This window comes from Leguminivora glycinivorella, chromosome 9, assembly GCF_023078275.1.
Source record: "Leguminivora glycinivorella isolate SPB_JAAS2020 chromosome 9, LegGlyc_1.1, whole genome shotgun sequence".
Lineage (NCBI taxonomy): Eukaryota > Metazoa > Arthropoda > Insecta > Lepidoptera > Tortricidae > Leguminivora > Leguminivora glycinivorella.
Window position 1 is genome coordinate 13,462,902 of NC_062979.1, and position 15,644 is coordinate 13,478,545.

General features: G+C 35.9%; 1 protein-coding gene across 1 annotated transcript in view; it reads left to right on the plus strand.

Annotated features, from left to right (window-relative positions):
- The window catches only part of LOC125229423 (alkaline phosphatase-like), a 209,872-nt gene that overhangs the window by 39,962 nt on the left and 154,266 nt on the right, over positions 1-15,644 (plus strand). The window contains exon 2 of the mRNA XM_048134251.1: positions 4,628-4,670. The gene's annotated coding sequence lies outside the window, so the exon portion shown is untranslated. The remainder of the gene's footprint in view (positions 1-4,627; positions 4,671-15,644) is intronic.

The window sequence follows — 15,644 nt, forward strand, 5'->3', positions numbered from 1 at the left end:
CAAAATCAGGCTTGAGAAAATGAGGTAAGTTAGAGTCGTTTTTTGCCAACTTTGTCGCGTCTGGTAAAAGTTATATTTATAATAAAATACACATGTACTTACGCAGTGTAAATAAAATTCATAGCTTAAAATTAATCTTGCACCACATATAAACTTTCATTTTTTTATTTCCTTAGAAGTAAAATTTTTGAAAGTCGCTTATTCCGTCAAGTATACAATATACACGTAGCTTAATGTAGAAAATTCAAGTTTTTAGCTTTTATAGACCCAGAATATTTCAATTCTACTAATGCTCATATCGAAACTTTAAGTCGGTCTGGCGGATGGTTGGGTCCATCCGATTTGTCTGGCTGCTTACAAACGGTCTGGTTACAGGTCCCTGCGTATCATATACCAAAATCAGGCTTGAGAAAATGAGGTAAGTTAGAGTCGTTTTTTGCCAACTTTGTCGCGTCTGGTAAAAGTTATATTTATAATAAAATACACATGTACTTACGCAGTGTAAATAAAATTCATAGCTTAAAATTAATCTTGCACCACATTTATAAACTTTCATTTTTTTATTTCCTTAGAAGTACAATTTTTGAAAGTCGCTTATTACGTCAAGTATACAATAAACACGTAGCTTAATGTAGAAAATTCAAGTTTTTAGCTTTTATAGACCCGGAATATTTCAATTCTACTAATGCTCATATCGAAACTTTAAGTCGGTCTGGCGGATGGTTGGGTCCATCCGATTGGTCTGGCTGCTTACAAACGGTCTAGTTACAGGTCCCTGCGTATCATATATCAAAATCAGGCTTGAGAAAATGAGGTAAGTTAGAGTCGTTTTTTGCCAACTTTGTCGCGTCTGGTAAAAGTTATATTTATAATAAAATACACATGTACTTACGCAGTGTAAATAAAATTCATAGCTTAAAATTAATCTTGTACCACATATAAACTTTCATTTTTTTATTTCCTTAGAAGTAAAATTTTTGAAAGTCGCTTATTACGTCAAGTATACAATATACACGTAGCTTAATGTAGAAAATTCAAGTTTTTAGCTTTTATAGACCCGGAATATTTCAATTCTACTAATGCTCATATCGAAACTTTAAGTCGGTCTGGCGGATGGTTGGGTCCATCCGATTGGTCTGGCTGCTTACAAACGGTCTAGTTACAGGTCCCTGCGTATCATATATCAAAATCAGGCTTGAGAAAATGAGGTAAGTTAGAGTCGTTTTTTGCCAACTTTGTCGCGTCTGGTAAAAGTTATATTTATAATAAAATACACATGTACTTACGCAGTGTAAATAAAATTCATAGCTTAAAATTAATCTTGTACCACATATAAACTTTCATTTTTTTATTTCCTTAGAAGTAAAATTTTTGAAAGTCGCTTATTACGTCAAGTATACAATATACACGTAGCTTAATGTAGAAAATTCAAGTTTTTAGCTTTTATAGACCCGGAATATTTCAATTCTACTAATGCTCATATTGAAACTTTAAGTCGGTCTGGCGGATGGTTGGGTCCATCCGATTGGTCTGGCTGCTTACAAACGGTCTAGTTATAGGTCCCTGCGTATCATATATCAAAATCAGGCTTGAGAAAATGAGGTAAGTTAGAGTCGTTTTTTGCCAACTTTGTCGCGTCTGGTAAAAGTTATATTTATAATAAAATACACATGTACTTACGCAGTGTAAATAAAATTCATAGCTTAAAATTAATCTTGTACCACATATAAACTTTCATTTTTTTATTTCCTTAGAAGTAAAATTTTTGAAAGTCGCTTATTACGTCAAGTATACAATATACACGTAGCTTAATGTAGAAAATTCAAGTTTTTAGCTTTTATAGACCCGGAATATTTCAATTCTACTAATGCTCATATTGAAACTTTAAGTCGGTCTGGCGGATGGTTGGGTCCATCCGATTGGTCTGGCTGCTTACAAACGGTCTAGTTATAGGTCCCTGCGTATCATATATCAAAATCAGGCTTGAGAAAATGAGGTAAGTTAGAGTCGTTTTTTGCCAACTTTGTCGCGTCTGGTAAAAGTTATGGCCGGCGGAAACGGTCTGGCATTGATGATAACCAATTTCTAACAACGTGCTCTAACACATATATAAAAATCAGCCTTGAGAATTTAAGGAAAGTAAGCACTTTTTTTTTTCACCTTCATCACTTGATAGCAAAAAATTGGCCGATGGGCCGAACTAGAAAATATGCACACATTAAACGCCGATGTGAACTCTACATTGTCCCAAAGTTTCATCCTTGAGAATTTGAGGAAGGTCTGGCGGGCCTGGGCTCTTGATCTATTAGTAGGTAATAGCCAACAAATGTTTCAACCACAGAGAGAAAATTTAGTTTTCTTCACAATATTTTTTGTTTATGTATGAAGCTTTGCGCCTCTCTGTTATTCAACACGTTTGGGGAATTTTTAGCTTTCTTGCGTTTTCCGGCAGGCTGGCAGACAAACCTTTCTCTAAGTTTTGAATGATTCACGGCTTCATTAGACTGATATATTGTAGTGAGAGTAGAGGATAATGTTTTTGGACAGACCAACAACTGAGAATGCGACCACAGCACTGGTAATATTGAAAGCGAACGCAAAGGAGAGTAGTTTGTGCGCTGCACGCTGTCAACATTTGAGATCCACCCACCATCTTCTGTTACCCTTGATTATGATACTTACTAATAGGCGAAACAGTTGTGACTGTACTTATTTATTTCTTACAGTACGTTGACTGATAGCTTGACGACTAACAATGGCGCAAAATTATTATGTAAATTATTAATTGGATGTAATTTATAATGTCTCCCCCTTTAACTGACGACGATATTTCATCGAGATAAAGTCGATTCATATTTTATAAAATTGGATTTCCCTGACGGAGGCAATTAGGGTATCGTATTATTTTGGGTGAGAAATGGCTATGTAAAGAGAGATGCTATTTTTATACGTCATATGTCACTTTTTATTTTGTTGGAATAGTACTTTAATTTATGTACTTTGAAACTACGTAATTCAACTATTTTACTCTGTTCCTTTTTGCTCTATGATGGCGGCTTCGGGTTTCGAGCACTAAAAATATATATCTATATCCGCTTAGGCTATCTACGGAATATATTATCAAGATACAACTGTTAATTTCCTCCTGCATAATAGTTTATGTTGTTTTATTTATTACTCTATAAAAGTTTCAAAGTAGATTGCAAACGAGAAATGAAATGAATATATATATATATATTTTTATATTAAAGGAAAAAATGGAAAAATTTACGCTTCCGGCGGGACTTGAACCCGCACCATTTTTGCAATCCGTGCAATGCTCTTACCAATTGAGCTACGGAAGCCACGCCGGACTTCGCAAATTAAGTTCGGGTTCAAGTCCCGCCGGAAGCGTAAATTTTTCCATTTTTTCCTTTAATATAAAAATGTTTAGAATCGTTAGCAGACGTTTCTGCTTAATAAAAATTAATTTAGTATGGGTTAGCACATTGTTACTGGTGAATTCTCAATATAACTTGAGACTCCAGTGCCGTTACAAGATGTAATAGTCTGTCGGTAGATGGCGCTAGACGTCACCCCAAGACGTGTGTACAAAAGGAAAGGCATGGAAAGATTTGCGAAGTCCGGCGTGGCTTCCGTAGCTCAATTGGTAAGAGCATTGCACGGATTGCAAAAATGGTGCGGGTTCAAGTCCCGCCGGAAGCGTAAATTTTTCCATTTTTTCCTTTAATATAAAAATGTTTAGAATCGTTAGCAGACGTTTCTGCTTAATAAAAATTAATTTAGTATGGGTTAGCACATTGTTACTGGTGAATTCTCAATATAACTTGAGACTCCAGTGCCGTTACAAGATGTAATAGTCTGTCGGTAGATGGCGCTAGACGTCACCCCAAGACGTGTGTACAAAAGGAAAGGCATGGAAAGATTTGCGAAGTCCGGCGTGGCTTCCGTAGCTCAATTGGTAAGAGCATTGCACGGATTGCAAAAATGGTGCGGGTTCAAGTCCCGCCGGAAGCGTAAATTTTTCCATTTTTTCCTTTAATATAAAAATGTTTAGAATCGTTAGCAGACGTTTCTGCTTAATAAAAATTAATTTATATATATATATATTTATACAAAGTAAAATTTGTTCACTTTTTACCCGTTAAAATATAATTATCACAAAGTTATCATTGTAGGTATTCCAATCAAAGAGGTAGGCAGAGCACATTAAACTGCTCAAGTTTCAAAGTAACACTGAAACGTTTTCCTCGGCACAATTGAACACATAACCCACAGTAGGCTTTTACGACACTAGAGGAAAGGGGGTGGTCAAATTCTTAACCCGTCACCATATTACGGGTGCCCACATTTTGCAACTCCAACGTCGATATTGTAAATTAAACCATAATTATCGCCCGAACCATTAGTTTGGTGTAGCTACTAACAACAAACTATGGCCAAGTTATCCTCGTAAACTGAAGTTGGTCTTAAGTAAGCATAACGGTTGAGTTATTTCGAATAAAAAATCACGCTTCTTCGACGTCCATTATACCCGCTGTATAGAGCTTTTGTTTGTGGGTTAATGTGAAATAGACGATGTCTTTTTCCATTATGTTTACTGACAAAAAAAACCTTATCTTTCCAGATTCGAGCGTTTCCACTGAGCTCGGTGTTCGACTAAATTAAACGTAAGTAAATTCAAAAAATATCTTCACAAATATACACAATTTATTTTGGGACATCGTTTGAAAGAAAAAAAGGTTTCTGGTATCCTAGTCTAAATTAAAAGGTACACTTCATATTTATCTCACCGGGTTTCAGTGCTCGAAACCCGTAGCCGCCATCATAGAGTAAAAAGGAACAAAGTAAAATAGTTGAAGTACGTAGTTTCAAAGTGCACAAATTAAAGTCTCACAACTCTGGAATTAATCTCATTTCATTACGAACTCCTGCTGTGGCTGGAGTCAGTTCAATGAATATTCTTGGGTCGGTTTCTAGCGAGTTAAAAAAGTTTTCGATCCGGTGTCTTGCAAACCAAGCAGGAGCGTCTACAGCCTGAGTTATGTTGAAACTTTTTATTTTACAACAAAATTGTTTTGTGCGAAACGGGTAACAAATCAGACCGCCTCACGCGCCCTTTGGAATCCATTAATTTTTTTTGTAATTGACTCGCGTTTGATTTTTATTGTTTTATTTGTCATATAGAGTGTGGTACTCAAATCAAAAAAATAGATAAAAATATTAAATTTTATTTAAAAAAGTTACAATAAAAATATTCACACACATTGTGTGGCTAAATCAAGTGTTATGTTATGAACTATAGACAACAAAACTCTAAATAGCAAGTAGCAAAAGTATGAACTCACAAAAACACCTGTGACAATGAGTAAAAAAGTCAAATGGGAAAACCAGACACCCTTCTCCTTATGACACACTTATCCGTATTGACCTTACATATATTATCTGCGTTTAGGCGAAATAAGAGATCATTTGCCTTAGTAGACACTGAAAAGGGCTACGAATTGACGGTACAGTGTGTCTTACCTAAGATTGCACTGTCCAACAATACGATATCTTTCATCATAGTTGATTGTGCTGCACAATCAACTATGCACAATTTGTGCATATGCAATTCATTTGCAGTCTTCGATCTGGTTTCGACAGACTATTACGTTGTTTGGATGAAACAAACCTTTGAATGTTCAACGAGGTCAAAGCCTTTGTACTTTCACAGTTTTGGCTTGACCTGTACCTAATACCGCTGCAAACTGTATGGACGGCGACTAGTTATTATACAGGCTTGTCCGATACGAATTGTTTAGCGACCCGCCTGCTTCACCGCTGGCGCTTGCGGGTTGCTTGGCGCTTTGTTAAAGCTTGTTGAAATGAAACCCACACTCAACATTTTCTATTCTTAATAATATTCTTATTGCGTAGAATTTTTTTGCGGCAGTTAATTTCTAAGACAGTGCATCTTCAGAATCTATGTGTCCATACATACGTTTTAGGTGATATTGATTAAGAAATTGTATAAAAATAATACTATATAACTTTTACATTCACTGCAGTAACTTTGCGTTAAATTACCCACTTACTACACAAATATTGAAAACAAAATAAAACCTTTGTTATAAAATTATACAAATAGATCAAACAAAACAAACTAAATAAACATTAAGTTCAATGCCAACATTTCCACAGACTCTATAACCTATAATGTCGAGTGTTGCAATAATGTCCTCTCAGAGTGTAATTATTTTCTTAAACACCTACAACAAATTGTTTCAATTGAATCTTAAATGTTAAACCCGTTTTCAGACTGAAAAACGTTTTTAATTAAACATTCAGTAATTCGACTTAATGATACGTTTCATTTGGTTTCATTTAGCATCGAACTTCTTAAACAGGTTGGAAAAATCTAAAGGACATTGATAAGCAGGATACCTACACCTAGTCAACGTCAGAATCAGCATTACATGCGCGATATGAGCTTTTAAAAGTATCTATTAACGAGCGTTTAGGGCATTTTCAGAATTTGGGCCCCCCCAATTAGCGTAAGTCGTTAACAAAAATTAATTCGCTGTCAGTTTTGTGACGACCATTAAACATAAAATATGTCTAAAAATTTACTTTTTTCACATTCTGAATGTAGATTATCGCTTAAAGTTTATGTAACTGACACAAAAACAATATATTTTTTGAAATTTCATGCTTAATATCGTCACAAAACTGACAGTGAGTTAAGTTTTGTTAACAACTTACGCTAATTGGGGGGTCCCAAATTCTGAAAATGCCCTTTAACGCAAGTGTGTTTGCATTAAATTGCGAGCCGAATCATTTAGTAGGTATGGATAACTTTTATTTCACTTCAATGAAGAGATTTACACACTGTATAAACATTGAAGCAAAGCAATAATATTTCTGTCGTTAAAGTTTCTTTTAAGCAAGTAGAGAATAATAATTATAGTTCTGTAATAACTTCTAAGCCCGTCGATTCAAGTTTTGCAGCAACCCTGAGCTGAGACTGATGGTCTTTGCTGCTGCATAGTAAAACTTATAGTTCTTGTATAATTACTAAACTTTGAAACAGTCTGACGCTGTCAAAGTACAGTACAGTCAGGATCAAAAGTAGCGGACCAAATAACGCTTCAGAAGTAACCACCATGCTATAACCGCTACAAACAGGATGTGTAGACTGATTCTACGTGTGCTGAGTTAATGGAACTGTTTTATAATCACTTAGTTTATTAAATAATAATAAAACAATTTCACAATAGACACCACAGAGGACCCCAGAGGGCTGGCGCTTACCTCTGTCAACGCATCTCACTTGCGAAACAAATCTAGAGGAAACGCCGCCAGATTCATGAGGTCCATGCCGCAGGCCGTCCTATTGGAAGGGGTTTTCTCTTTATAACTGGGGTATTTTCTTTTTTTATGTAGTTTGTTATTTAGTTTTATGTATAGGTTTATTTTAGTTTTCATGTTATTGTTTTAGTTCTATTACTAGTTTACGTATATGATTTTGTGTTAAATAAAATATTGAGTAATTATATTTCACAATATTGTTCGCAAAATATCAATTAATTTTCCAAAACAATGACCAGATTATTATATTCCTTGTAAAGCAAAGTATTCCTCAATATGTATTGAAAATTCCGAAGATTACTGTTTAATATTTAAATTTCCGCGCGCATCGAAGCAACCTCCCTTGGAAGGTTGCTTCGATGTTCTTTTGTTATGCTGGGATATTCCCAGTTAGGTAAGTGTGCTTTGTGAATGTTTGGTAAATTATTTAAGATTCGTGTTTTCAATGTTTTTGGCGTCGCAAAAACGTGCCCCTATTATGCATAATACGTGATAAACAGCAAATCTCTTGCATTTATTTTGAATATTTTAGTATTTATAATTTGCAATAATATTTGCGATATTTTAAATTGGTCTCTTCATAGTGAACGTCAGTGCCTTTTCATATTAGCCGATGCGATATCGGATGTAGAACCGATATCCTATACAGCGCGTAAACGTAATAAGGGCGATAAATGAAACCAGGCGTATAATTCAATATTGTTATCATTAATTAAGAGGTGTTTTTGATTTACTCTTAATTTTCACCCCATAATGAATTTTTAAAAAAAATCTCAGCAGCAATGTACTGTAAACGTGGTTGCGATGACAATCAATGACAACCTGTCAACGAGCGTTTAACGGGAGTGTGTTTGCATTACGTTGCGGGCCGAATTAATTTGTATGGAAAAAAAAATATTTCAATTTTAAGTAAAAGTTATCTAATTACATTTTATACGTCCTATACTCACCACCATTAAGAGGTTCGCCCGTATTAGGTTTACACCCTGTATAGTAGTAGTAGTCTGTGGTAGTAGTAAAACACTTTATTGTACCAGAAAATAATACAACACACAAGAAAAAGACATATTTTGATATCCTATATAATATAAAGGATATCAAATGTTTGTATGGCGTCTTTAATATTATTATAGACTTCTCGTTTTCTATTTTTTGATATTAGGCACCTAAATTGTACACTAGTTTCAATAATTCATCAACGACCGTATTCGAAAGCGTTTTAATAGTATCCGATGTCAAAAGTAAATGTCTAAATATGGCGCCTTTAATATTATTCATTCAATCATACATTCATTCTCCTTGCGTTATCCCGGCATTTGCCACGGCTCATGGGAGCCTGGGGTCCGCTATGACAACTAATTCCATGATTTGGCGTAGGCACTAGTTTTACGAAAGCGACTGCCAGCTGACCTTCAAACCCGAAGGGTAACTAGGCCTTATTGGAATTAGTCCGGTTTCCTCACGATGTTTTCCTTCACCGAAAAGAATAATATTAATATCAACAAATAGAAAACAAGAAAAGTCGGATACTATCTCAATAGAATCTTGAGAACACAATGGTAAACAAATTTGCCCAAAAAAGCAATACGGTTAGAGTTTACATTATGCCCGAACTAGGGGGCAAAAGTTTTCCGTACGGACAAGGTCCGCGAATTCGCGTCTTTCTTCCTACGTCCGCAAGAAAGGCAACACAAAAGCCGACTGTGGGAATTGTCCGCAAATTCCGAGTATCCTCCGTAAACTTTCTCATGTCTCTTGTGTTACGCTTTTCAAAAGACCCGCAAGATGCGAAAGTTTTCTCGAGATTTGTAATTAAAGTTTAATGTAGTTTGATGACATCTAAGGATGTGCGAGCCGTTGTTCTTTGTTTTTGCTTCCGCAAGAAAAGTTTTGCGTTTAATGGACGTAAGTAAAGTTGTAATGGGACTGTCAAAGACGTGGCAAAAAATGTTACTTAATTATAGTTCCGATACGATCAGATCTTAGACACAAATATAATGAAGATGTTAACCCCATGTTAACATTCAGACTGCTGAAATAAACGGTAGGTATGCATTTGCATACTAGTATGGAGATTTAATAAATACTATTATTTTTGTGTACCTTTCATATAAGTATTAGCAAAGACCTACATAACTTCGTAAGACCTATAAGACTCTATCCTCTTTGGTATTAGTCGGTAAATGAGTAAGTATGTACTCTATTAAATTTTAAGTGACGGACAAATGGCAGTGACAAAAATATAGGTGCATTAGGTACAAGTTTGGCATTTTATTGATTCTGTTAATTAAACATGATAATCCCGAAATTCGTATTAGAAACACTGAACAATTATTAAACAGGACTGAAATTATCCGTCGTCTGAAATCTTCATCTTCAGTCTAAATTTTTGTACATCGGTTCAAAAATAACAGAATATAAAGTAGAATTTTCAGTTGGCAAAACTTTTACGAGGAATTTCCCAGTGCCACGCCTCGGTTTCGACTGAGTAATCCCTAAAAAACAAAGACCCGAATAAAGCAAGAGCTGAAAATGGTGGATTATGACCTCCCCTTTGTGTCGGTCGGAGCGTTTAGCTAGCATAGCCAAAGTGGCAATAGTTGACGCTACGTGGCGATCGCAACGTAGTCTGGATGTGTCGCGCCATTACAGAAGAGCGATAGGGATAGCTAGGTACGAAACGCTTACGAAGAGATACGCGATTGTGACGTTGACTGTACTCAGTTATATTTACTACGAGCTGTCCAATTAAAGAAGACGTACATTTTTCGACAGAAAGAGCAAACAGACGCCGAATAATATCGGAAAATTGCTTTTTATCGTCAGCCGTATAATAAATTAGTTCCCTGGAATCTATTTCCTGGCTTCTTCTATCGTTATTCTTATCTTGTTTGCATTTATCAGGTTTTATTGTATTCGTAATCTCAGGGGCGGCTCACTACGCGATTCTATCGCAGCGCTACAAGTACATGACGGGGGCCGCGAGTTCGGGGCCCATTAAATGGTGACAACCTTCGCGCGGAGCAATAGAATTCGATATCGGCTGCTCGCGTGCGGTCCGTTTGTTAATGTAGGTAATAATTTAGAATAGCGGCATTTTAAGAATATTAAAGGAGTGAGCCTTCTGTATTTGTACTATTATATATATTCTGTGGTATTTTGTTCTTTAAAGTACCAAAATACAGTGTAACTACCCATATCTAAAACTGATTTTACTCTCAAGCCATCCACAATCTACGCATAAAATAAAAATCCGCCCATGTACGGTTTCTGTAGTGATTGGAACGTCAAATCCATCAATCAATCGACAGCTTCATCACCAGTTTCCCATTGCATGCCAAGTTCTCTAGATATTGATATCAGTTTTAGATATTGATATCTAGAGAACTTGGCATGCAATGGGAAACTGGTGATGAAGCTGTCGATTGATTGATGGATTTGACGTTCCAATCACTACAGAAACCGTACATATGTAGTGCATAATAGTTTTCATCGTATTTTCTCGGAAGCATTCGTATTTGAGTATTACAAATTCATGTATTGATACTGAACTGACTGAAATAACATGACACATTCGTGAGTTTACGAGAAAAAACTATGAGAAAACATTTCGCACTACATCTGTATTCTCACGATAAGATAATACGCTTCATTTTCTAATTACAATTAGTAATAAACTTAGTAGTAGTAGTAAACTCTTTATTGTACAATTAATAACAAAAAACACAGTAATTAGTAATTAATTTCTTACAGTAAAGAACAGTATAAAGGCGAACTTATCCCTTTGAGGGATTTCTTCCAGTTAACCTTTGAGTGAATGAGAGGATAAAAAGAGATAACATCCCACTATTTACATAATACTCTTCTAGTAATGATTAGAAGAGTATTATGTAAATAGTGGGAGTGCCAACGCGTAATGCTGCGTAGTATGCTTAACATCAAGAGAATACAGAAGATCAATCATACAAAGATAAGACAGCACATAAAAAGCTTAAATGCTCTCAGCTATCCAAGAATACCCAAGATAGGAGCTGGACACTAAGGATGACGTCAGGGAAGGAAAAAGAGGTAGCGGGAGACCAACTACGAGATGGCAATATGACATCACCGAAACTGCCGGGCCAAATTGGATACAAGTGGCCAAGGATCGAGATACATGGAAGACTTTAGAGGAGGCCTTTACCTGTGAAAACGAATTATTGAATAATTTAGTCATATCCTTTACATTAATATAAATTAGCTTAAGGACTGTATCGTTAAGTATAAGGACAAAACAAACCTCGTCTAAATGTTGACATGTGCATAATTTTGTATTATTATGTTCCGAGAGTATGATCTTAAGGTATTGGTAAGTACTATTTGATATAAGAAGGTCTGGCCCCGTAGCCGAATGGCATTTCTCCGACGCCAAACGAAAGCGATACGCCGCTGGCTCTGTCGCGCCAATACGCAAGCGTGATAGAGATAGATATCTACTAGCGCTTCGTTTCGTGAGCGTTTCGTGAGCGATTGTGCCATTCGGCTAGCCACCCTGATATTTTTTTTATTTTAGGGACTTTATGGTACTTTCATTAAGGTCTAGCAAATAAATTTCGGACAACCCCTATCTGGCTTAATTTGAGAATATTTCAATGACTCTTTGTACGATTTCAACAAACAAAGGTTAATATGCTGCCAAAATATATTCTTTAAGAGTCGTCTCCATGGTTTTTCCAATTGGGTACTTGTAGAATAAATGCGACGAATTTATATAATTTAAAAAAACGCAATTTTGAGCAACGTTCTGGATTGCCGTAAATTTTTGATGCTAGCAGGATGAGAGAAACAGATAAAAAAATTAGCTATAGGCCAAAGTCTAATTGACATTCATGGTGTTTGAACAGTGCTTAAACCAGATCGATATAAACAATGTATGATAGTCAAATTCGACATCAAAGTCGGAGTTAGAGTAAGCACCATGCCACATTCTCTAAATGGCCGCCATACACAGATCCTGAACTATATTTTTTTTAAATAACAGTGGCTAGACTATGTCCAGATATTCTGCTTTGTGGATCATGTGTCGTTGAGGTTCGCACCATACAATTTTTTTTCGCAATCGTATTGTCTTTTACGCACTTTGTGAATTTTCTAGTAGCATTTGTCCGGAATCGTAATTGGTACTCGGGAGGATTAAGTCAATACTGTCTAAACCATATGCTTTACGTCGAGTTTCTAGGACAAAATGTGTACCTTATTATGTGCCTTATTAAGCCCATGGCTTGTTATAAGAAAAAAATATAATAGCAAATAAATACGGCTACTCAAAGTTGTCTTCATACTTAACGATACAGTCTTTATAAGAAAACATGTAGAATTCGAGAAACAAATGGCTTTTTATTTTATTTTATTTATGTAGTGGGACAAGTTCCGTCTTGAAGCACCGCGAGATGGACCCGTTGAATACAATTAGGTAGAAAAAGACATATCATCTGTGACGCGGCGAGAAAAAAGCAATGTGAAATTTAATTAATCAATGAAGTGGTAGTCTATAGTCATGTTTTCCGGAAAAGTAGAGCTGTTGTGATGTCGATATCAGCTTAAGCCAGTTTTCTCCGAAAACACAGAAAGAGCGCCTTCCTAAAAGCATCGAGGTAAATTTAAATATGTAATAGTGAATAATGATGAGTAAAGGCTCCAGTACACAATGGCCTGTGATGGGCCACGCTTTGCAATGCACAATTGTAGGCCACGATCACTTGGTGTTCACACAGTGGCGCATGTCTCATTGCTGGCTGGCAAACCACTTGCGATGGACATAGAAGTAATTACGGCTGCGGCCATTTATTTTTATACTGTTTACAAGTATTACAGGCTCAGATTGATATAAATTAATAAACTTAAAAGTTTCTTCGTTGCTCCACGATACTGATATTTTGAGCGATTAAAAATTCTAGCTCTAGCAACAAAAAAGTGCACTATCCCGGTCAGGCGGTCGGTGACAAACTAAACAATGGCCGATTGTGTGAACACCACAGGCCACGCTACGCCACGATTCCTTTGAAGTGTGCCCGAAAACCGACAACTCCCCGATTGCGCACCACGATTGACAATTGTCCGCCATCATATACCATTACCCCCTGTACACAATGGCGATGGCCTGTAGTGGGCCAGCATGGGCCATTGTGTACTGGAGCCTTAAAATACGTGAACGTTTAAAATCAGTATGATGCACCAGGCAATAAAACGATTTAATATTTAGTTACACAGGTTTTAGTTACCCTACAGCATTTAAAATGATTTACTGATTACTCAATTTCACAAAAAAAAGTGTAAACGCATACTCTGTGTAAGTGCATACTCGTATTGTCATAATCTTTTTGTCAGCAAAATTATGGAGTATATTAGACCTAAGAATTAGAATCAGAAAAAACCAGATACTTACCAGAAATGTAGTTTAATGGGTAGATATATAATAAATTTCCAAAGTAAGATTTCGAGTCGTGTTTCATATTACAGTTGTACACCTGTGACAATGAGATAAGAAGTTATCTACAAATCGCATTACCAATGTGTACAGTATGTTGCAAGCTCACGTCTGTCTCTAACGCCTAAATTAATTTTATTCACATGTACTGAAATTCCCACCACGTCTCACACATTTAACGCTCATAAATTTATTGGAAAACAAATTATTATGTGTTCGTTCACAAAATGTAACATTTCTATTGTTTTATTGTTCGAATCACGTAGCTTTCGAGTGTAGTTCCAATATGAAATGTCAGCTTATGAGGGTGGCCCTTTGCCACATCCATTCAAAAGTGATTCAAAATTATTAATAGTTTAATTCCCTTTTCAAACAATTTTGAGTATCTGCGTTACAACAAAACCCTTTTGAGTTTGGCACTAACAGGAAATCTGACTATTACAAACCGTCAAGTTTGATTGTGAGAACTTACCTTTGTCGCAGTAAACTTTTCCAATATAATGCCACTGAGCCCAGCGCCAGAGCGATGAGCGAAAAGCGGGTAGAACAGCGAGAGACAAGTGTGGTTCTGGTAATTTTGACGGCCATCTTTAAATAAAGCACGTGATCTAATGTCACTAGCGATTTTCCGCAAAGCTAAGTTGGTTTCTAACCGTAACGCTTTTTCGATTTTCGCTTGTCGAGTACGGCTGATTTTATCATTGATAACTTTCATCGCTGCGAGTAAAGAGTCTAAAGAGAGTTCTAACAGCTCACAGCTCGCAGTGGACGCAGTGTGAACAGCTAGCATTCAACTATAAATACCTACAGGGTGTATTTTTATAACCGATAGTATTTAAACAGGTGATTATATAACTGATACAAAACCCAAAACAGTAAAAAAGTGTACCTTCTAATCAAAATGTTCCTATATTGTCTCAAATTATGGATAACTTTTTAAGTTTCTCTTGCTAAAAAATGTTTAAATCGTGTAGGTACCTTACATGTTTTCAGTGGGGCTAATGACTATATCGAGTGAAGTTACCGATCAAACTATTATTAGCAGGCAGCGGACTTTTATCAGAGCTGTTTTCATATAGCAGGTAAGGGCTTTATATTCAAAAGAAAATTAAAAATTACGAGAATCGCCATAAGTTTCAATTATTTAAGTGGTGTTTACATAAATAAAAAGAAAATGTTTAAAATTAGTTACTTGATAACAGCATAAGATGCAAAATGAATAAAGAAATTATACATATTTATATCGTTAAGTTATAAAGCGAATAATAATTTTGCTTCAAAGTTGGTATTCAACTAAACCAGCTACATTATTATTAATGTACAAATTATATTATAATGAGTTCCTAAGGGCTTACGAGTTCTTGTTTAAATATAGTATAAATATTTCTTTCATTGGTGTCTCGCTCGAATAATTACAGGTCTATTGAAGTGGGTAGGTACGCGGTAAAATGGATCTTTAAGACACTTATAACTTATTATAATTATGGCATTTAAGTAGAAGAGTAGAACTGAGCAACTAGCCAAACTCACAATCACTGAGGCTTCGTAAGCGTTGCGTAGTGTGTCTTATGTGTCTGTCTCTATTTTATTAACCCCCGACGCAGAAATGACGGGGTAGTTTGACGTGTCTGTCTGTCTGTTTCTCTGTTTGTATGTATGTCTGTCTGTCTCTGTGTGTCTCTGTCTGTGGCATCGTAGCTCCTGAACGGATGAACCGATTTCGATTTAGTTTTTTTTTGTTTAAAAGCTGAGTTATTCTATAGTGGAATGACAGAGCCAGATATGTTTCAATTGCCACGTAGTGTCAACAATTGTCACTGCGGCTAGA